Genomic DNA, 24,159 nt, shown 5'->3' with positions numbered 1-24,159 from the left:
TTCCTCCTCTCTTCTCCGGGGAGGGGCGGCGGTGGACGCGTGGCTTGGCCGCTGGGGAGCGGCCCCGCGGCCTGCCGCCGGCCGAGCGAGCCCGCGGCGGCGCTGCCGCGCGGCCGCGGCCGCGAGCGCGGAGCGCGGGACCGCGGGGGGCCGCCGCAGGCATGACGGCGCAGGTCCCCGCTCTCCCCTCCGCGGGACCTGCCGCGCATGCGGCGCGAGCTCCGACGAACCATGCCTCCCCCCCCCCGCCCATGCCGCCGTGGTGGGTGCTGGCCGCTGGTGCCTAGAGCCGCCCCTGGTGGGCACGCACAGATGGAGAAGACCAGAAGAGGGGGGAGGACTGAGGGGGCTGGGAAGGTGTGTTGAGGCAGTTGCTGGCTGGACCAACAATGAGGGTGGGGAATTTTGTGCAGGTGGCTATGCAGAAGTGGAGGGGGGCACTGGACGGGGCTGGAGTGAGGAAAGGAAGAGGTGGGCACATGGGCAGGGATGGGTAGGCAAAGGCAAAGGCGGGGCGGCGGGAGGGTGCTAGCCCATTCCCCTCTGAAGCTGCCGTCTGGGGCAGGGGAGGAGACAAGCGGGGGGCGCATATTCTCTAGGCTTAAGGCTGCTAGCGGCATTTCCCAAGGAGCTGACAGGCCCTGCGAGAGGCAGAGGCGGCAGCAGGAGCCAGCGCGGCCCACGGCAGAGCCCAGAGCCCACCACCCCCGGGCTGGGACTGAGGGAAATGCACGCGCAAGCGGGCACAACTCTCCTCGCTGCCTGGAGGGAGGGGCCGGGTCACGTGACTAGAGGTCATGAATATTTAATGAACATATTCAAATGAGCCAGTTGCCAGGGCAACCTGAGGCCTGGCCGCTGCCTGCTGCTCACGCTAACCTGGAAGCCCGCGGGTCGGCCTGCGTGGGGCACCCCCAGCTCCTTCACCTCTGCGGGGGCAGAGGCTGAGTCTTTTCCCCTGTGGGGCGGGGGAAGATGTGCTGAGCTCCTTCCACTTGTGCTGGCAGCGGGAGATAAACAGCAGGTAGGAGTCTGAACCCAGGGGCTGGCTGCCCCCCGGGAGCATGTTTGTACCAGAGGCTGTGGGGGAGACACAGTTACCCTAGGGCGGGAGAAAAGGGAAACCGCAGGAAGTGCCTTCCCTGTGCCCATAGCGCGCCCGCCCAAGCAGGCACTGGGATGGGTGTTGCCATACTTCAGCCCCTTCGTGCCTGGGTATGAAGAGGAGCTGCCCACCCTGGTAAAAACAATGAGGAGTCCTTGTGGCACCTTAGAGACTAATGCATTTATTTGGGCATCTGCTTTCATGGGCTATAACCCACTTTAGCCCATGAAAGCTAATGCCCAAATAAATTTGTTAGTCTCTAAGGTGCCACAAGAACTCCTCGTTGTTTTTGCTGATACAGACTAACATGGCTACCACTCAGAATTCCAACCTGGTGTTTGTGGGATCCTCCTCACTTTTGAGGGGTGACCTCCACGTCGTTTCCCAGTCTGGGCAAACATGGTTCTGTCTTTGGGGTGTTGCATCCTGGCGCAATATCATTATAATATAACAAAGTAGTGTCAGGCCATGAGACTGCATAAATATCTTAGCCATGGTAGCCCTGCTGGTACTCTTAGCTTTCCCCTACCTGTATCTTAATGATATGTCTCTGTGCTGCACGTGTTGCGGGCTGCTATCTGCTTTCCAAGCCATTTGCTGTGAAATTTGTGTTCTTGAAAATTCCAATCCTGTGATTTTGAGACATTGCATTTTGAACACAAGACAGGGAGCCAGAAACTCCTAGATTCTAATCCTGGCTCTGTTTATTGTGTGACCCTAGGCAAGTCCCTGTTTTTTGTGCCTCTTTTTCCTGATCTATAATATGAGGGTGATAACACTTGCTTACTTGATGGGGGTGTTCTGAAAATTATTTAATGTTTGTGTAGTTCTTGGAGAATAGAAATGCTGTAAAGTGTAAAGGTCTATGCATTATTATTTATTAGTAATTATGCCCAATTGAACAGGAGGCAGCAGGCACTGACTGGTACAGTTAAACTCATACAATTATCTGAAAAGACTGGGAACACTGATTTAGACAAGCCTTTCAGAATAAGCAAAAATCTTTTTTTAGTGAATTTGTCTAATACATTCTAAGGTTTTAAGACTGAACACAGTTTGTGTTCCTGTACTAGAGCATCTATCATATTGGAGGGGAAAAAATCCTTTATACAGAATATTTGATGTTGTCTGCTTGTTTGAGGGTTGACAATTAATCTGTTTGGTTTTTTTTTAAATTGCGCATTTAAATTGTACAAGTCTGTGGAGCTTTGAGGGGAAGCATATTGAAATATAAATAACCCAAGCTAATCCCAAAATGTAGGGAATTATCCCTGATTATTTTAAGAGATGGGAGTAATTTATTGTTCATAGTTTTTAGCTGCTTCTGAAATGGACAAAGACATTTATTTATTTAAAAAACTATTTTATAAAAATTATGACTTGCATAAAACACATTTTATGTGGGCGTAAATCCCCACGGGTACTGTGTTTAAAATTCTGGGAGACCTAGGTACATAAAATGGAGCTATCCCAGGCTAGTCGCACCCCCTTCTATTGCTGAGATGGGGCAAGCTGCACCAGTGCGATTTATCCTTTCGGTTTGAGCTGGGTTGGGCCCTCCTTCCTCCCCCCTCTCCTCGTGCAAGCGGCAGAGCCCGGCCTACTTGCAGCCTCACTGCCCTCACCTCCCTGGACGCAGCCAGCACAATGCGCACGCGCACATGCACATGTTGCAAGGAACAGCAGACGCTCGCGCACAGCAAGCATGGACCCTGCTCAGCTCACCAGGACACCTCTCATCGAGATGTTAAGAGGCGGATTGAAGCAGCGGTGCGACAGAGCGAGAATCGAACCGACGCCAGTAAGAGCGCGGATGGCCCCGATCTGGAATGTGCGTGATGACAGTGATGAGGCAGGGAATTATCATTATGCCATGCGCGTGCCCCCGCTTTGTGGGTCTGGGGGTGGATTGTTCCTGGTGTCTGCGGATTGTGTTGGCCCGGCAGGGCGATTTGTGACTCTTGGTGGGCATGGTGCTTGCAGTGCCCCAGGTGTGGGGCGATTCCCAGTGGAGAAAAGCACATGATGCAGCCTTGCCCCACAGCAGACTGTGCTGAAGCGACCCACCCTGTGGAAGCATAGCAACACTCACAGTAGAGAAGCAAGTGGCGAAAGTGCTGCTGGTTGGAAAATCTACTGGGGCCCAACACACAACATAGAGGAGTCAATTGAAGGTTGTTGCTGCTACTGTGCAGCAAGCCGATGCAAGTGCAGGCTAGTCAATGGAAGGCTGCTGTGGCTCTGTAGATGGATGGAGGCGTGCAGGCCATTTGCTGCAATGGCCTGGGGGACATGGATGGAACCCATATGGACCACTGACTATCGATATGCATAGCCAGGCCTGGTGAACAATTGAGGTACGGCAGGGCACCAGCATCAAGGACGCTTGCTGGTGGGGGGGCTGGGAGTTCACGGAGGGTCAGAAGCAACGTTCACAAACATCCACGTGGACAGACCACCTACTTGTCAGAGGGTCTTTAAGCAGCTGCAGTGCCGTTAGTACTGATGGACTTCAGTTGGGGACCTGGATGAACCCTTTGGCCATCTGATTTGATCAGCCTGACAGGCAAGATGATCTGGCAGCCCATCTGCTGGTCAACAGGATGGTGGTACAGGAATTGATGGTGGGCTGATGAATGTGTGAATAAAAGTGCAATTACAGGACATTACTGAGTCTAATCAACCACAGCCAAGTGCATGCTCCCTATGTTATTGCTGCTGCCTTGTATTCTGCTTGCTGCATGTATTGCTGTTGCTTGACCTCTATGCGGGAGTGCTGGTGGGGCTTGGGAGGCTGAGGGCCAATCACCTGGGAGGAGCGAGAGCAGAGATTAGAAGAGCAGGAGAGAACAGGGTGGCGCATCAGAGAGGCACATCAGAGAAGCCAGCGAGCTAGAAGAGAGTGTGTGACTGCTGTGTTGTCTCAGAAGAACCCAACCCCCTGCTGCTTCATCCCCTCCCAGTGACTCCCTCCCTGTTTGTGCACTCCCCCTCACCCTCATTTAAAAAGCATTAAAAAAAATTTTTTTCATTTAAAAAAGTATGAGTAAAAGTAAAGCATAAATAAAGAGGAGAGAAAGTAAAAGAGAAGAGTATTTAAATTTTTCATTAAAGGGAGGAGAACTGTATGGGCTGTCCAGGGGGGGTGGAGGGGTGGTGTGGAGAGTGCCGGGGGGGTCCCACGGGAGAGTGGGGCATCCAGGGGCAGCCTACGGGGTGGGGGGAGGGAGGGGGGGGGAGCAGGGGCTGCAGCGGTTCTGCAGGTCCTGCTGAGGGCCTGACATGTCCTGCTGCCTGTGATGAAGCTCCACTGCGGCGCAGAGCCAGGCCTGTTGTTCCTGAGTCTCCACCCAGCGTTGCAGCCCGTGCCGCTGATCTTCCTGCAGCCCTTCCTCATCCTCCCGCCTCCTGCCGTTGTTCCTCTCCTCTCTCTCATCTCTGTCCTCCCTCCTGTCTCCTCTATTCACTGGCCTCTTGTCTGTCCTGTCCTCACGTTCACTGCTCTTTCATCTGTAATCTTTTTCCACGTATCATTCCAATCTCATCTTCTCTCTCTTCTCTCTTCTGGCCGCTGCTATCTGTCATGGCCTTGGAGAGGGGGGGACTTCGCTCGGAAAGACTGCAGCTGCAGCTGGATGAGGGAGGAGAACATTGAAAAAGCTACATTTGATACATGGTACATCTGCTTTCACATTTCAAAGCACTTTCACTTTACATGTTACATTTTTTTTGTACTTCATCTTTTCATCTTAACACATAGTGTCATCTTCATCTACAGATCTCACAGATCTCACATCCAGGCATCAGCATCAGGTGATGCCATCAGCATGCAGCATCACTGTCTCAGTGATTTACCTCCCTCCACGCTGGCTCCCTGCCAATCAACAACCCCCCTCCCCAACCCTCCCTTCCTCCCCACCTCCTGCTTGTCACCAACTGAAGAGATCACCTCGCCGGTGACCAAACAGAAAGATTCGCGGCTCCTCACCCATGCTCAAGATCGCCCGCTCCGCAAGCTTTTTTAAAGCACGAGCCTTTTTAGCCCTACCCCAAAAAATGGCCCCAGTAGAACAGGTTATCCTGATTTTTACCCAGGTTATCCTGAACGAGCATCACTTTACTGAGGATAGAAGAACAAGATAAAGAGCGGATGCTTCTTGAATGCCAGCAGCGGATGCCTCCCCAATGCCCTTGATGCACGGTGAATATTTACTACATAATTGATGCTGCATGGCATGGTGCAAGTGGCTACCACGGTGGCCCAGAAAGAAAGGCTTGCCAAAACCTTCTGCAAAGGGCTCTGCTTCTACCTAAGGGAGGCTTACCGACGAGATGTCCCTGGCTCCTCTCAGGATGGAGGACATCCTAACAAACTTTTTTATAAATGCATCCTAAGTCCTCAGAAAGTGCACGCATCCTATCAAAAAGTCCAAAGTAAAAAATAAAAAATTAAAAAAGGCTTTTGCAAAAACACTGTTTGCTAAGGTACACTCACCAGAGCTCAGAGCCTTCCAGCGTCATTCTCTGCAATGGTTAGTTGCAGGTGAGGGGAGCAGGGCAGGTCCCTGGCTGCTGTGTGCTCCTGGCTGCTGTGGGCTTCTGTGCTCTCTTGCTCTTTCTCTTCTTCTTCATCTTCCCTTTCTGCATAATCTTCCTCCCTGCATAATCCTCAGACACCCAACCCCCACCAACCCCCACTCAAGGGGTGGGTGGGGGGGGCGCAGCCCCCCAGCGCAGAATGCATGCAGCTCCTGCAGCGCATTGTTTTTTTGTTTACGACCGACCTTTTTGCTTCTTCCATTTTCTTCTTTGGTTTCTGAGTAGGCTCTCTCTCTCTCTGCACACTGCTGCTGCACTGCTGTGGCCTTGTTAGCTTTAGCTTTCAAATATTTTTTCAAATTTTTTTTTTTTTTTTTCTTTGGAGCACTTGTTCTGTTAGCACTGAATCCCCATATAGCGATCAGGTCCATTATCTCATCCATTCCATCTTCAGTGAGGGGATTCTCAGGAGACTGCATTGCATTGAGAGACTGCTGTGTGTGCTGTGCTGATGAGCTGTGCTGTGCTGCTGTGTGATGTGATGATGGCTCTGTCTGATGAGCTCTGAGCTGAATTTCAAAAGGGATTGAAATTTTCCTGTTCAAGGGGCTTTTTCTGTCTACCTGGCCAGAGTTGAGCGAGCTGTGCAATGCTGCTGTCCAGTGCAGTGGTGGGATGTGGGCTGGAGGCCAATACCAATGCGGCCATTCCGATATGTTAATACCCTATTCGATATATATTTATATTACTCGCTCTCCTCTCGGGAGCAGAAACCGATTTAAAGAAAGAGCCATTAAAAAAAATCGATATCCCCTAGTGTAGTGTGTTGGTGTTGGTTACTGGTTTTACACTCAAAAAACGATTTTAAACGCCTAGTGTAGACCAGGCTATAATTGCAAATGCTGGTCCTGTAGCGCATTAGGAGCCTGATCCTGCATAGGTGCTGTGCATCCTCAACTCCCATTGACCTTCCTGAGAGTTCAAGCACCATGCTGGACGTGCTGATCACTTTACAGGATCGAGACATAGTTTATTCAGGTGCAGTATGCTCCCAGTGCACTATTGGGAGAGTGTTTGGAATGCCGCCTGTTCAAGGCAAGATGGTACATTGTGCCCGTGATTTCCAACTAGAGAGTGCATGCTCCAGGGAACATGGCCAGCACTCAGCCGTGAATCTTCTATGTAATACAGAAGGCCTCCATATTGGGTACCTATTTTATGCAGTAATTGCCTGGATACTTTAGTTGTTTTCTTCATGAGAACAAATGTGACTGTTCTAATGTAAACATCTATTGCATTTCTCATTCTGACAGTTTTTTCCAGACAATACTTTCTGCAGTGAACATGCTGTAAATGTTGACTTCAGCCTTTTGTCCAATGCTAGGCTAAAACAAACACTTTTCTTACCACATTGAGTCAGTTTGCTTCTTATGGCCACAAAGACAACTATTGTTTCTGGCGTTCAGTAAATAACTGTTGCCGGGTGCATCAGTTGTACTTTATTAAATCCTTTACCTTGTCCTGATTACTTCTGGAAGTTGCCTTCAGTATTTATTTCTTTACGCTGTTCTAAGTTATATTCAATTAGGTACTGTCATATTTTTATGATATATTGAGCACAGTCCTCTGCTGTTGTGGCTGATGAAGCAACAATTTTCCTCCCATTTATTACAGAATACTCCAGCCTTTAGAGTCCACTTTCCTTTTTATTTTCTTTTTATTGAAGACAAGCATCTTAATGTTGTTTTAATAGGACATGGAGCAGGCACATGAGACACTGCACTAGAAGCCCATTCGCTATTAAAGACCAATGGAGATGGATGAAAGTGTGACTAGTAAAAGAAAATTTCCATAAGAGGAGTGGGAGATGGATATGAAAAGAAGGCAAAACAACGGTGGATAGAAAAGAAAAGGTGAAAGATAAAAGCGAGGGGTGAACGACTTTACTTTGTTTTTTTAAAAAATTGAAAAAATACCCACAATGTTTCAGGCTTCTGCATTTTTTAAAAATCTTCTATAACACTCACTCTCTCTCTCTCTCTCCCACCCTCCATCCTCTAATCAAGTACCTGGATAAGAAAGCAGTGTGCAGTCATGTCAAAGTTCAGGATTGTTGTAATCTAAAAGCGTTTCTGATGCGGTTTCTCCCTATGTTTGAGCTTTAGATAATATTCATTATTACCAGCAAGTCACAGAGGAAGAGCAAATAATGTATAGACCTAATGACCCAAGCACTGGCTCTGGTATAAAGTGTGGTGGTTGTAAAGTGTATTCTTCAGTGATAGGATTGCATAGATTCATGCTGCTGAAGACTGACGTGTGCATTCCCTGACATATTGGCAGCAGCAGCTCTGGGCACCAGCACTCCAAGCGCGTGCCTGGGGAGGCAAGCTGTTGGGGGCGCCCTGCCGGTCGCTTCGAGGGCGGCAGTCAGGCAGCCTTCGGCAGTATGCCTGCGGGAGGTCCGCCAGTCCCGCGGATTCAGTGACAATTCAGCAGCGGGTATGCCGAAGCCGCAGGACTGGCAGAACTCCCGCAGACGCGCCGCTGAAGACAGCCTGCCTGCTGTGCTTGGGGCAGCTAAAAAGCTAGAGCCGCCCCTATATATTGGAGGAGTAGTTGCTGATCATATGTTCCTCTGTAGCAGGAAGTGGGAGAACAGCAGTTTTTGGTGTAAGGATCTGGTGTCCTAATGAATTAATCTGTAACAAAATCTTTTGGTCTGTATCTTTCCTCAGTGGAGTGTTCATGTGTCAGTGGAAAGAATAAAAAAAAAAGTCTATGATGTCAGCAAGCCGCCTTTCACGACACTGTGGGTCAGATTCAGTATGTAAGCTGTCCTTTGACCAGATGTGAGTTTGGCTTCTCCAGGGTGGGTAACTACTTGTTCCACTGTCTAACTGAAACATATTTAGGGACAGAACTAGAATACAGCATCCAATCTTTTCAGCCTGCAATAGTATAAAATTGTTAATGCTACAAAATTATATGAATAAAATTCCTCAACTTGGAGTTACTACATTTCATATTAATGTGAAAGGTTTGATTTTTACTTCTGAGAATTATGGATATGTTATTCTTGTTAGAACATCCTTGAGCAACTCACCAACATGAATTTAGAAGTACTCAGCTGACGTGAATTTGCTAGAAAAACTGAGTCTGGTTAGTGTTTTTGTTACCATTACATGTTCACAGAACACAGTAACAAATCCACCAAGAAGTATTTGATGATATGACAGGGGCTACACATAATTGCCATAATACAAGTTGGAATTTGATTTGCCATGGCAGGTATCATATAAAGGCTAATAGAACTGCATTAAAAATGGAAAATCATGGCTCAGGAGCTAAGCTTTTTTAAAGGGCACTGTCTGATTAAAAATGGATATTTTTAAAAAAACAGATGGCTTTGCTTGTATAACTATTAACATCTCGGGTTACTAAAACTGGAAGAATGTTAAAAGTGTAACTTACTTTTCACCCTGTATCTGGTTTATTTCTTGCATTACATTGATCTTAGACAATTTCACTTTTGTTTATAGTTGGTTACTAATCCATTTCATGTCCTCCTTTTTATACAATACTAGTATACTGTAGTGTTTGGATTGAAAATGGAAACATTTTGTTTGATTATTGTGTATACAATACCTAAATTGATTTGACAGTGTTCCTTTAAATTTAAACTGTTTTCCTTTGCCAATTTTTTGGGAGCATTTTGTACCCAAATGTGCTCCTGAGCCGTTTTCTGTTCCCTGATGTTTTCCTTTGACTTCTGCTAGACCTGGTTTTCTTTACCAGAAAACTTGGTCTAAGCACAGTACTGGAAATGAGGACATTTATGTCCTAATCTCAACACTCAAAGTGACTCCTTTTGTGGCCATGGCCACAACTCATATGACCTCTCTTCAGTAGTGGATTTAGAGTTAGTGGGGCCCTGTGCTCAGCTTCATTTTTGGGGGCTCTCCTTGGGACCCAGCCAAGAAAGAGAACATTCTCTCATCTCCCCCCTTCCCCTGTTTTTCATTCTTTTTTTCTTCATCCTCCCCCTATAAGTAATAGAAAGTAAATGAAAATAAAGTGAGTTACCTTGATTGTTTTTGTAGTCTAACTTATTTTTCCACAGACCACTTGAAAATCACTGAGGTCTCGGTAGAACACTTAATGATCTTTCCAAATATTGTTTATACTGTTAGATAACTATTGTAAAGCACTTTGGATAAGAGCGCTTTATTTTAAAAAAAAATGTAAAAAAACATTGGGATGCGGGGTCTGGCCAGGACTTAGGTTGAGGGAGGGGGCTCAGGGCTGGGGGTGCAGGGTTTGGGAGGAAGTTGTACTTTTATGAGGTAAATTGAAAAATAGTTTCTTTTGTTCATCATTTTTACAGTGCAAATATTTGTAGTAAAAATAGTAATATAAAGTGAGCAGTGTACACTTTGTTCTGTGGTGTGATTGGAATCAATGTATTAGAAAATGTAGAAAAACATCCAAAAATATTTAATAAATTTCAATTGGTATTCTATTGTTTAATAGTGCGATTAAAACTGAAATTAATCACGATTAATTTTTTTGAGTTAATCATGTGAGTTAACTGCGATTAATTGACAGCCCTAGTATAAATGCAATGTGGCACTAGTTGTAAAAAGCTCTCCTTTAACTGGCCCCTTGTTACTGCCCTATGGTTATATGAGATACCTGGGTTCCATTCCCAAACTGTGGATGCTAGAAAATGCTTTGAAGGCAGCACACTTAAGATGTGCCTTCACTGCAGAGTTAACTATGCAGACTGGCACACAGGTAAACCTCACCTGGGTGTGAGCAGCCACACTGCAAAGCCACACCTGAGTTACTGTGTCCTCCCTGGTGCTGCGCTCACCCTTCTATGTTCCTTGGATTTCTGGGAGCATATCCCAGGATTCTTTGTGCTGCAGTAAATTAAGCTGCATTATAATTCTTTCCTAGTAAATTGCTGGAAAACTTGTCTGTCCTTGTGGGCACATTTCTTGGGGGTAGGCAGGAAGGGAATTGTGGGAAGGCATTGGAGGACTATCAGCCCTCAAATGATTTAGTCTGTGTCCTCACAGCAATGTGGGCAAGTTACCAGTCTATTGAGCTAAATGGCACTTGGGTTTTAGCCTACCAGGTTTAAAATACCACTAAACTCAGGTGAGAGCGTTTTGTATGTGGATGGGTGAGGGGTTTGAGCAACACCAATGTAAGAGCCAAAGCAAACTCTGCAATGAAGACATACTCTTAGCATTGGGAGGGTGTTTTTGTATTGCTTTATAATTACCACGCACAGTCCAGACTGCCTTTGGTTATAAGGATGTTGAGCTTCCCTTCTCCAGACCCAGAATAAAATGGTGGGGCTCTAAACCTTAGTATCCCTTTTGGGGACAGAAAAGCACTCCCACTCTTATTCATTCTTATTTCTTAGTGCAGGGCCGGCTCTAGACATTTCGCCGCCCCAAGCAGGGCGGCACTCTGCCGGTCGCTGGTCCCGCGGCTCCGGAGGTCCCACAGGGAGGTCCACCGGAGCCACGGGACCAGCGGACCCTCCGCAGGGACGCCTGCGGAAGGTCCACCGGAGCTGCTTGCCGCCGTCCCAGCGACCGGCAGAGCACCCCCCGCGGCATGCCACCCCAAGCACGCGCTTGGAGTGCTGAGGTCTGGAGCCGCCCCTGTCTTAGTGACAAGATATTTTTAAGAAAACTGTTCACTTGAGGATTATCCCCAGCCTAGATATAACCGTTTTAAAGTAGGTCACATTTGGGGTTTGAATTGATGGGCGCAATTACTGTTCCTTAATCTTCACCATTTTACAAGCAGTCTGTTGTTGAACCATATACAACTTTATATTCAGTGCAGCAACTGGTGGAATTCTGTAGAGTCAGTACAGATTAATTGACAAACAAGTTTCCCTTAATTAGAGAATGATCTTGATCTGATTCTTAGCACACATAAAATATCATGTCTAGTAGCCTTATCCAATGCCTTCTGAAGTCAGTGAGGGTTTTCCCATTGATTTCCTTGGGCACTGGATTGGGCTTTAAAACATGTTCCTAAATGTTACTTTCTTTTCTAGAATATGGGCAAATCATAATTTTTGTATATTTATTTTTCAGGCTACATGCTGAAGAAGCAACACTTTTGTTCCCAGTTCTTAAATCTGCTGTGTAAGAGGAGAGAACGCTGGAGGTAACTTTGCTTTTTAGCAGTATACAAAGATTTGAACATGGAATAGGGATAGAAATGGAATGTGCTATGGTGTTCTGGTGCATTCAGCACTATCCAGTCTCTGTTCTTCAGTCCAGTCCTAGCACCAGAGTCTCAGATCTTGGATTTTGTGTTTTAAGTCTCCTAAGTAAAAGCAAGTCTAATTCCTAAGTCTACGTGGAAATGAGTTCAGAGACAACTTTAACTTCACGTTCAGTTAGACTTATGAGACTTTATGCTAATTTGGCATGGCTGATTAGGAACGGGGAGACCTTCAGACTTCTTTCTGATAGAGTTGCTATGAAGAAGGAATATAAAGCATTGGAAACTCACAGGGATGACTTTTTATGTTCTAAATTATTAAGGCCACATTTAGGCAAAACTTTACTCACATGCTTAACTTTACTTACAGTGAATAGTCTCACTACTCACTGTGTGTAAAGTTAAGTGTGTGAATAAGCCTTTGTAGGATCAGGGCCTAAAACTGAATGTTGAGCTGTGTCTTCTTCTGTGCTTGAAAAGTGTTTAGCATGATGGGTGCTACTGCATCTTTAATAATATTTCAGTACATAAAGGTAGCCTGAGAATATTCAGTAACTGCGAAATTAGTACTTGGGTTATTGCCCCTTAAATGTCGCAGACGATCCAATGTATATTGAGAGAACTTGCAGAATACTGAACTGTAGATCAAATCTTTACTCAGCTCAAGAGAGTACAATTATCTGTAGACTCCATCCCTTGGAGAGGATTTTGGAGCTGGGGTGTAAAAAGAAGGATATGAAGTACTCCCAGGCAAAATACTTCATTAAATTGGAGTTAAGGCTGAAATTAATACCTATATGTTGGGGATGGGTGGGAGGAGTATGGTTGAAGTTTAGATATACTAACTTTATTTTATTTTTTTTTCTTTAAATAAAATTAAGGTTCCTCCGCAACTTTAATTATTTCCCCAATATTGTGCTCCCTGGTTAGGGTGACCAGATGTCTCAATTTTATAGGGATAGTCATGATTTTGGGGTCTTTTTCTTATATAGGCTCCTATTACCCCCAATCCCCGTCCTGATTTTTCACATTTGCTGCCTGGTCACCCTATTCCTGGTGTATCCTCCATATAAGGGTACCATGTGTTTATGATAAACACAATTAGCTGATGTCTTAATTTCTGTATACCTTGGCATTTTAGCCATTAATCCATGATGATATGGAGAATTTAAACACTGTGGCCCTGATTCACCACTACATCCAAGCTGTGCTCAGATGTAGTGAAGGGTAGCAGCCATGGGAAGCCGATTGTAGCTCCCCGATCCTTGGTTGTGTGGTGGAAGTTAGAACAGGAAGGGGTGGGCAGTGCTGACTTCCACCACTAGTGTAAGGTCTTACACCAGTGAAGGATCAGAAATAGAAGAGCTCTGTTCCGCCACAACCCCTGCTGTCCACATCATGCCCCCAGAAAGCCCCTCTCCTTTCCTTATGTTAGGTGTGGGAAGAGGCTAGTGCAGAAGCAAGCAGAGCCACCTCTGCCAGATTTCTGCCACCAGAGGGTCTCCCTATGCAAGAGAAATTCTCTACCAGCACACTCTGGCCACTTTGTGCCACAGCAGCCATTGAATCTAGCTCTATATCCTTTGGTGCAGGGGTGGGCAAACTTTTTGGCCTGAGGGCCACATCTGGATGGGGAAATTGTATGCAGGGCCATGAATGTGGGGCTGGGGCAGCGGATTGCAGTGTAGGAGGGAGTGTGGAGTGTAGGAGGGGGTGCGGTGTGCAGGAAGGGGCTCGGGCAAGGGGTTGGGGTGGAAGAGGGGTGCGGGGTATACAAGGGGGCTCAGGGCAGGGGTTTGGGGTGCAAGAGGTGGATCAGGGCAGGGGGTTGGGGTGTGGGATGCAGGAGGGGTGTGGGGTGTGGGCTCCCGCCTGGTGCCGCTTACCTGGAGCGGCTCCAGGGTGACAGCGATGCCACGCCGCTAAGGCAGACTCCCTGCCTGCCCTGGCCATATGCCGCTCCCAGAGCGGAGAACCGTGGCCAATGGGAGCTTCGGGTGTGGAACCCACGGGTGAGGGTAGTGCGCAGAGTCCTCTGCCCTCCCCCCACCCCAGGGGCAGCAGGGACATAGTGCCACCCGCTTCCAGGAGCGGCGCAGGGCCCGCAGTGTCGGGGTGGCAGTCCCGCGGGCCAGATCCAAAGCCCTGAGGGGCTGGATCTGGCCTGCGGGACGTAGTTTGCGCACCCCCACTTTGGTGGTTTGTAGCCACAGATTGTGGACTTAGAAGTGCATAACCTTCTAGTATTCTACCTCCACAGGCTGCTAACAATAAAGACTATACCAATTGATTCAACTGTGATTTACTGTTTCATTGATTCCTAATAGCACATATAATGGAGAAAGAACAACATTTGGCAACTAATTACAGAATTATTTAACTTCGAAGCATTTCCAGCACATATTATAAAAATTTCTCAATTTCATCAGAGATCTGGCAAAGTATTATACATCTTGCTCTTTATACATGCAACGTGTGTGTGTGTGTGCGCGCGCGCAGGCTTTGCATTATATATGCACTTAAAAGCCACAAACTTCTGTTTTATATTTATATATAATATAAGCTTGTGGTTTTAAAATACACTGCTTTTTTATTTATCTATATTACATTTGTAAGAAAATGAAACAAAGCTTTCACCTCCAAGTTGCTGGTTCAAATCCAATCTGGGTTAATAGTGTGGGCCTGCTGTACAGAAGTGAATTTCACTCTGAATGAGCATAAAGACTGAACAGGCCTCTCACTCAGGGTGAAATTCACCCCTACACAGAGGGCTGGCATAAAGGCTAGGTATCACTTACTGCCTTTTCTTAGAATTCAAGTGGAAGTTTCACCCCAGTGGCATCTTTAGGTCAGGGTTTATGCATGTGAGGAAGCTTTTGCTGTGGCCATCTCAGTCCTGTGGATAAATAGAGGACTTGGCAACTTTCACAAGCAGTAAATTCACACAGGAAGAATGTAAACAATGGGCCAAATCAGATTTTGCACCATGAGTGAATTTGGCCCAATGAATTGAAGCTCCAATTCAGCAAAGTACTTAGATACATTCTTAATTTAAAGCATGGGCTAAATTCTCCCATTGACGTCAGTTGGACTGTGCTTAAAGTTAAGTGTGTGCTTCAGTGGTTTGCTGAATCGAGCCTTCACATGGTTGTAGAGTGAGGAGGGGCTGATTCCGATCTCAGTTACACCTGTGTAAATTGGATATGACTACATTAAAGCCACTGGGTTTTCAATGCTGTAGGCAAGAGGAGAATTGGGGCCTGATAGTCCAGATTCTTTATGAAAACAAGAGACGTGTCAGGGACTATGTGAATGGAATGATTATTAATGCTTTATATGGTGATTGCTCTTAGCCCTTTACAATTTTGTCTTTGAAAACAAGATAGCATTACTGCAGTGGTCACTTCTTTCCCTGTACTTAAGAATAACAAAAGATGAATGCAGTAACATCTAGCTATCCAAGGTAAAAAGCTGTTGAGAGTGACTGCTATATATAAAAAACATATTTAACTTTTTTTTATTACACCTGCTAAAATAGAGTAGTGTAGGATGCTGCATATTACATAAATGTTGCAGGGAATTGTTTTTCCCCTTTAGGGATTGATTAAAGTAACGGTAGTTTCCTGATGACATCATAGCAGATTCCAGCTGCCCAAACAGTCATTTTCCAGAAGAGGTTATCTGCAGTGCACTTACACAGAATTACTCTTAAAAGGGCACTTACTGTTCCCTTAGGACTTTTAAACGTAACTTGGAGTTGAATCCTTGGTAAACACAGAATTCTTTGTTTTCATTTAGTGATGATGGTAGTGCTGGGAGCACAGCCATGGCTTGTGATTCTGCAGTTAAATGAATAATACATAATCATGGATTGCAGGAAAAATTAAATACTTCAGTGTAGTTCCATGTATTGAGAAGACAGCAGTATGTTTGTTTTTTATAGAGAATTTTCAGACCTGCAGCATAGGAAGAAGATAATCTGGAACTCCAGTGCCATACCTGAAATTAGACTCATTGCTGCTCAGAGTAACTTTTTGAAGGCATGAGCAGCCAAAAAGCAGAAAAGGCTACTTCTTCAGTGGCTGGCCTAGGAGAGCAGGACTGTGCTTGTTATGGGGTGCTGACTGATTTCTTTGCTTCCTTGGGTAGCTAAGGAAGAGCCTGAAGAGGAGAGAAGAGAGGCTTAACCAGGAGATGGGAGGGAAAGGAATGGTGGAAGCACAAGGAGGGATGTGACTGACAGCAGAGAGATGGAAACCGAGGCTTTTTGGCTCCCATTCTTCAGATAAGAACCATAAGGACTATTTCACTGGTCCAGAAGGCACTAAGAGCTAACCAAAGGTTTCAGTTTGTCACTTAGGGCTGTCTCAGGATTTCAGTGTTGTTTGGTGGCTCATGTGATGACACTAGCGCAATGTATACTGAGAAGTTACAACAGAAGATAGCAACAGTGACATTGAGGGACTTGCAAATGGTAAAACTTCCAGTCCCGGTGTGCTGTGTCCCCCGTCTTCCCCTGGACATTTGGGGCATTCAGCTGTATTTATGTTTATATTTGCTAGGGCAGCTTTAATATGTAGATCTATACATTTTCCTGGCAGAAAGCTGGATCAGTCTGTGTAGATGTTTTTAAAAACAACAGCCTATTTAAATTATGTGGACAAGAGCTTTTGCTAATATTTTGATGTATGAGCTTAGAAGTGCTAATGGCCAGGCACAGTCCGAAGGGTGTTTCCCAGGTTTCAGGGAAAAAAAGGGATGGGGTGGGAATTAACGTAGAGGCATATGCTTCTGGTAACTGCCATGTTTGAAATGCATATTTATATATATTTAATGAAGAATGCACTACAGCCTCATTAACTCTCTCATACATTTTTTTTAGAAAGACAGCAAAGTCTTGGAGCTTTACGAACTTGCCAGGACCTAATCACGTCAATTTACTAGGAAGAAATTGGCAGAAGAGAGTTAATTAGTTTGTTCTACAGGGAGTTCTAATAACACAATAGTTGAAAGACAATTTTAATAATAATCCTTATCATTTATATACTGTAGAACTTTACATGTTCAATGTTTTGTACAAGTGATCTTCACAACACACCTGTAGTGAATGTAGGTAGGGTCAGTATTATCACCACCATTTTAAAATGCAGCCAGTGATGTGATTTGTTGAGACTACTCAGTTAAGTATCTGGGAGATTAGAACTTCTGACTCCATGCCCTAACCAAGGGGTTGGCAACCTTCAGAAATGCTGTGCCGACTCTTCATTTATTCGCTTTAATTTAAGGTTTCGCGTGCCAGTAATACATTTTAATGTTTTTAGAAGGTCTGTTTCTATAAGTGTATAATATATAATTAAACTATTGTTGTATGTAAAGTAAATAAGGTTTTTAAAATGTTTAAGAAGCTTCATTTAAAATGAAATTAAAATGCAGAGCCCCCCAGACCAGTGGCCAGGACCCGGGCAGTGTGAGTGCCACTGAAAATCAGCTCATGTGCTGCCTTCGGCATGCATGCCATAGGTTGCCTACCCCTGTCCTAACCATTGACTTCAGTGGGGCTAGTCATGTGCTTACAGTTAGCCATCCGCTTAAGTCCGTTGCTGAATAAAGGCCTGTGTCCCCAATCCTGCAATCACTGATGCGTATTCTTAATATGGCATTTATTCAGGTGAGTAATCCCACTGAGATCAGGAGGACTACTCATAATGTGGATTTCCTGTTTTGTTTTTTGGTTTGTTTTTTGATTGGGCTGAGGGTAGTTGTACTTGAGCTACCTTACCTGTTTCAGAATTTAATGTTGTTGTGTAGGATATGGTAGAGCCTGCAACTGTGTAAGGAGTTCAGCAGCCAGTCTGTGCTAAGAGTAGAGGAGAACCCTAGGGAAGCTTTAGGATATCAGTAGGGTTATAAGAAACCCTAGGGCAGATGCTTAGTGACTTTTGCTGTTGCTGATGGCTACTGTCTTCCCACAGTTGACCTGTACACAAAGTAGCACATGAGCATGTGCTCACAGAAATCATAGAATCCATGATTTTCCATCATTTTCTTTAGCCTAATTTTTCCCCCTTACTTCTCACCTGGACAAAGGAACTTCTGTTACCATATACTGCATATACCTCCTGTGGGTGCGGTAGTTTTGCCAGCTATCCCAGCACATATTTCTGGGATTAACTGGATTTTTGTTTGAGCAGTGTACTTCACCGTTAGGATTCCTGCATCACGGTCTTGTATTTCTCATTTTGGACATTATTCCTCAAATTTCTGTCTCTTGAGGAAGTTTTAACATGGTTGAAGTGCACCCTAGAAGATTGATATTGTTTACTGACAACAACTCTGTTTCAACACAGACAATTTGTAATGAAAATATTGTTCTCTTTACTACTCCAGTAGATATGAGTAACAGATCAATAGCAGGAAGTACAGAATTGTGAGCTTCACTTCAGATATTAAACCACAAATTGATCTGCTTGTCAAACCTTAAGTAAGTGCTGCATCAACACATGTGCCATAGATGGGAGGACATTCTGAAATGTTGTAGCGATGGACTGAAATGATGAGATAAATCATTTCTTTTATGTAAGTGGGTTAACTCTTTAGTGCCATTGTCTGCACGCTCCTGCTATTAGCACGGTTGCATTTTGTATTGATGGATCACATCAGTAATTCAGGACTCTCAATGTACACAGCTCCAGAAAAACATACTGAATGTATACAGTAGGCAGACCTGTCACCTGATGGTGATATCTTTGCTAGAATTAAAAGGAACTATAAACCTTTATAAATAATCTAACAAAACAGCCATACAGTAACTCCTCACTTAAAGTCGTCCTGCTTAACATTGTTTTGTTGTTAAGTTGCTGATTAATTAGGGAACATACTCATTTAAAGTTGTGCAATGCTCCACTCTTGCATTGTTTGGCTGCCTGCTTTCTCCACAGTTGGCAGCCTCCCTTCCCCCCCTCCCCCCCGTGCTTCCCACCCGTCGGCAGACCCCGCGGATGAGCGCCTTCCCCCTCCTCCTCCTGCCCGCTTGCAGCATTTTGGAGGGAGGGGGGAGGAGCGAGGACTCGGCACGCAGGCTCCCCCTCCCTCCCGAACGCCACAAGCCAGCGGATTGCCCTGGGAGGGGGAAGGAGGGAGCCTGTGCCAAGTCCTTGCTCCTCCTGCCTGCCTCCTAAACACTGTAAGCCAGCTGATTGTCCCGGGCAGGAGGGAGGAGCGAGGACTCGGCGTGCCTCCCCTTGCCTCCTGGTGGCAATCAGCTGGCTTGCAGCGTTTAGAAGGGAGTGGGAGGAGCCAGGACGCAGCCTGCCAAGTAAAGGGGGAGGAGGTGGGGGGGGGGAGAAGAGGCGGGTCAAGGATAGGGGCTTGGGGGTAGGGGTGTAGTGGGCAGGCTGAGGGTTGAGCCTCCAGCCCCCGGTGCTTGCAGAATAGGGGAAGCTGCCCTGGAACCTAACCCCCCACCCCATTTACATTAATTCTTATGGGGAAATTGGATTCACTTAACATCGCTTCACTTAAAGTCACATTTTTCAGGAACATAACTACAACGTTAAGTGAGGAGTTACTGTACTTATTTATCTGTCATCCATGTGGTCATACATCCATACAATGGACACTGTAGTCCTAGTCAGACACTGGACAATCAATTCTCCAAGCAAAACTAGGTTTCCTTCTATTACTTTTGTCTTTATTTTAGTCTTCTGTTCTGCTTCATATCAGCAAGAGCTGACTTTTTTGAACAATTGGGGACTGGTATTACCCAAAGTTTTGAATAAAGCTAACATTGTCTAGACTAATTGGACCAAATTCTTCCCAGCAATCTGCATCGGAGTATGCCAGAAAACCCACACTGAACAAGGAAGAAGGATCAAAGCTGATGGAACTGATTTCTGGCGTATCTGAAACAGTGGTGTAAGGATACTTCACAAAACTTGGATGAAAAGGAAACAGGGGAGTGTTACCTGACATGGCCTGGAAATCAGAGATCATGGTTCACACTGATATGTACATTCTCCCTGGCCAAGGACAGACCATTAATATCTTCCTGTTCAGGTCTAACATGGGGTTTGCCGACCCCATCCCATTCTCACAGAGATTATTCTTATACTTATTAGGAATAAATTCTCAGTGGGTTTTCTACAGACCTGGACATGGCAATAACATGGGTGTAATTTAATGCCTTCTGCAGCAGTACAGAACATATGTCCATTTGGGAGCTGTTTATTTGTGTTTCTATGTTCCAGCTGGAATTTGACCCTAGTTTTCAAGTTAAAACTTGCCTTTCATGATCGTTGTAATTCTCCTTCTCTGTAGGAACATGTAAGAAAGAGCCAACTATATAACAAAACCAAGACTTGGAGGTTATAGTACGGCGCGGGCCTGGCCGTCGCTTCCCACAGCTTCCATTGGCTTGGAATGGCAAACCACAACCGCTGGGAGCTGCAGGCGGCTGTGCAAATGTAAACAAACGGTCTGGCGGCCCACCGGCAGATTACCCTGATGGGCTGCGTTCGGCCTGCAGGCCGCAGGTTGCCCACCACTGAACTAGACCATCCCTGACAGGTGTTTGTCCAACCTGCTCTTAAAAACTTCTAATGATGGGGATTCCACAACCTCCCTTGGAAGCCTTCTCCAGAGCTTAACTACCCTGATAGTTAGAAATGTTTTCCTAATATCTAACTAAATCTCCCTTGCTGCAGATTAAGCCTATTCCTTCTTCTCCCACCTTCAGTGGACATGGAGAACAGCTGATCACCATGCTCTTTATAACAGCCCTTAACATATTTGCAGACTGTTTTCCGGTCTCCCAGCACAGTCTTCTTTTCTTAAGACTAAACTTGCCCATTTTTTTTTAACCTTTCCTCATAGGTCAGGTTTTCTAAAGCTTTCGTCGTTTTTGTTACTCTCCTCTGGACTCTCTCCAATTTGTCCACCTCTTTCTTAAAGTGTGGTGCTCAGAACAGGACACAGTACTCCATCTGAGGCCTCACCTGTGCTGAATACAGTGGGACAATTACCGTACTTCCCGTGTCTTACATACATCACTCCTGTTAATAAACCCCAGAATGATATTAGCCTTTTTTTTGCAACTGTGTCATGTTGTTGACTCATATTCAGTTTATGATCCACTATAAACCATATCCTTTTCAGAAGTACTACATCCTAGCCAGCCATTCCGCATTTTGTAGTTCTGTGTTTGAGTTTTCTTCCTAAGTGAAGTACTTTGCCCCATCTTTATTGAATTTAATCTTGTTGAATTCAGACCAGTTCTCCAATTTGTCAAGGTCCTTTTGAATCCTTTCTCCAAAGCACTTCAACCTCTCCCAGCCTGGTGTCCTCTGTAAATTTAATAAGCGCATTCTCCACTCCATTTTTCAAGTCACTAATGAAAATATTGAATAGTATTGGACCCAGGACTGGTCCCTTCAGGACCGCACTAGATACACCCTCCCAGTCTGACAGTGAATCATTGATAAACTATTGTTTGAGTACAGTCTTTCAACCAGTTGTGCACCCACCTTATAATGAATTCATCTAGACCCCATTTCCCTAGGGTATGTCTACACTACGGGATTATTTCGATTGTACAGAAACCGTTTTTTTTTAAAACAGATTGTATAAAGTCGAGTGCACACGGCCACACTAAGCACATTAATTCGGCGGTGTGCGTCCCTGTACCGAGGCTAGCGTCGATTTCCGGAGCATCGCACTGTGGGTAGCTATCCCGTAGCTATCCCATAGTTCCCGCAGTCTCCCCCGCCCATTGGAATTCTGGGTTGAGATCCTAATGCATGATGGGGCAAAAACAGTGTCGCGGGTGATTCTGGGTAAATGTCGTCACTCAATCCTTCCTCCATGAAAGCAGCGGCAGACAATCATTTCGCGCCCTTTTTCCCTGGACTGCCCTGGCAGACGCCATAGCATGGCAACCATGGAGCCTGTTTTGCCTTTTGTCACTGTCACCGTATGTGTACTGGATGCTGCTGACAGACGCGGTACTGCAGTGCTACACAGCAGCATTCATTTGCCTTTGCAAGGTAGCAGAGACGGTTACCATCCCTATTGCACCCCCTGCCATTGTAAATTGGCGATGAGATGATGGTTATCAGTCATTTTGCACCGTTTGCAATTGGAAATTGGCAATGACGGTTATCAATCCTTTTGTACCGTCTGCTGCTGTCATGGGTGCTCCCGGCTGGCCTCGCTGAGGTCGGCCGGGGGCACATAGACAAAAATGGGAATGACTCCCTGGGTCATTCCCTTCTTTATGTTTTGTCTAAAAATAGTCAGTCCTGCCTAGAATATGGGGCAAGTGTACTAGAGAACCAGAGAGCACAGCTGCTCCGGGTCAGAGCCCCACAGATCCTGCAGAAATGATGAGCTACATGCCATTCTAGGGGGTACCCCTGCAACAACCCCACCCATTGCTTCCCTCCTCCCCCAACCCTCCTGGGCTACCGTGGCATTGTCCTCCCATTTGTGGTGATGAAGTAATAAAGAATGCAGGAATAAGAAACACTGAGTTTTTAGTGAGATAAAATGAGGGGGAGGCAGCCTCCAGCTGCTATGATAGTCCAGGCAGGACATTAAAGGGTGTGGAGAGAGGAGCGCAGCCTCCTGCTGCTATGATAGTCCAGGGAGTATAGAATCTTCTTTAGACATGAAAGGCGGGGGGGGGGCTGATGGAGCTCAGCCTCCAGCTGCTATAATGAGGACGGTTACCAAGCCTTTTGTACCGTCTGCCAGGAATGACCAGGAGTCATTCCCATTTTTACAAAGGCGCCCCTGGCCGACCTCACCGAGGCCAGCCAGGAGCACTCACGAGCTGATTATGATGATGGCTACCAGTCATTTTGCACCATCTGCCACCGGGAAGGGGATGCTGGTGTTCAGCGCTGCAGCACCCTGTCTACCAGCAGCATGCAGTAGACATAGGGTGACATTGAAAAAAGTGAGAAACGATTTTTTCCCCTTTTCTTTCGGGGGAGGGGAGAAGGGTGTAAATTGACGACATACACCCTGAAACATCCGGGAAAATGTTTTTGACCCTTCAGGCATTGGGAGCTCAGCCAAGAATGCAAATGCTTTTCGGAGATTGTGGGGACTGTGGGATAGCTGGAGTCCTCAGTCCCCCCTCCCTCCCTCCATGAGCGTCCATTTGATTCTTTGGCTTTCTGTTACGCTTGTCACACAGCACTGTGCTGAGTCCCTGCTGTGGCCTCTGTCTATCATAGCCTGGAGATTTTTTCAAATGCTTTGTCATTTCGTCTTCTGTAACGGAGCTCTGATACAACAGATTTGTCTCCCCATACAGCAATCAGATCCAGTATCTCCCGTACGGTCCATGCTGGAGCTCTTTTTGGATTTGGGACTGCATCGCCACCCGTGCTGATCAGAGCTCCACGCTGGGCAAACAGGAAATGAAATTCAAAAGTTCGCGGGGCTTTTCCTGTTTACCTGGCCAGTGCATCCGAGTTCAGATTGCTTTCCAGAGTGGTCACAATGGTGCACTGTGGGATACCGCCCGGAGGCCAATACCGTCGAATTGCAGCCACGCTAACCCTAATCCGACATGGCAATACCGATTTCAGCGCTACTCCCCTTGTTGGGGAGGAGTACAGAAATCGGTTTAAAGAGCCCTTTATATCGATATAAAGGGCTTCGTTGTGTGGACGGGTGCAGGGTTAATTCGGTTTAACCCTGCTAAATTCGGTTTAAACGCGTAGTGTAGACCAGGCCCTAGTTTGCTTCTGAGAATGTAATGTAGGACACTAATCCAAAGTGGCACCAGACCTGCCATAATAATAGATACAAAATCTGCAGCGATATTTCTACAGCTACAATGATCAATACCACTCACAATACACCTTTCAAGATCCATAGGTCCTGTGCATGCCTATCACAATATGTGGTGTACCTCCTCCAATGCACTAAATGCCTCAATAACAACTCTGTGGGGAAACGAGAAAATCACTATGCTCCCAAATGATCTCACACAGAAAAATGATAAATGACCTGAACAAGAGTTCTCTGTAAGCCTGCACACACGCGCACTCTGTTGACTTTGATATTTCAAAATCAGTTGCTATAAGTTTTGTCCAGAGTAGTAGATCTGGGAACCAAATAATGGTCTGGTTCAGTATGAATTAATTTAGATAACTACTTCAATCCTATCACCTTAAACTTTATCTTATTCCTCCCTTGAAACAGGTTTGATTTGTTTTGTTTATAAAAAAAGACAGTTTCCAGCAGTG

General features: G+C 45.9%; 1 protein-coding gene across 3 annotated transcripts in view; it reads left to right on the top strand.

Annotated features, from left to right (window-relative positions):
- The first annotated feature begins 843 nt into the window (after nt 1–843).
- The window catches only part of LRRC56 (leucine rich repeat containing 56), a 120,877-nt gene continuing 97,561 nt past the window's right edge, over nt 844–24,159 (top strand). For all 3 annotated transcript variants that reach the window (XM_039535342.1, XM_039535341.1, XM_039535343.1), the window contains exons 1-3: nt 844–1,024; nt 7,398–7,557; nt 11,770–11,842. The gene's annotated coding sequence lies outside the window, so the exon portion shown is untranslated. The remainder of the gene's footprint in view (nt 1,025–7,397; nt 7,558–11,769; nt 11,843–24,159) is intronic.

Source organism: Mauremys reevesii, linkage group 4, assembly GCF_016161935.1.
Source record: "Mauremys reevesii isolate NIE-2019 linkage group 4, ASM1616193v1, whole genome shotgun sequence".
Classification (NCBI taxonomy): domain Eukaryota; kingdom Metazoa; phylum Chordata; order Testudines; family Geoemydidae; genus Mauremys; species Mauremys reevesii.
Note: the sequence above shows the minus strand (reverse complement) of the source record. Positions and strands in the feature narration are given on the sequence as shown.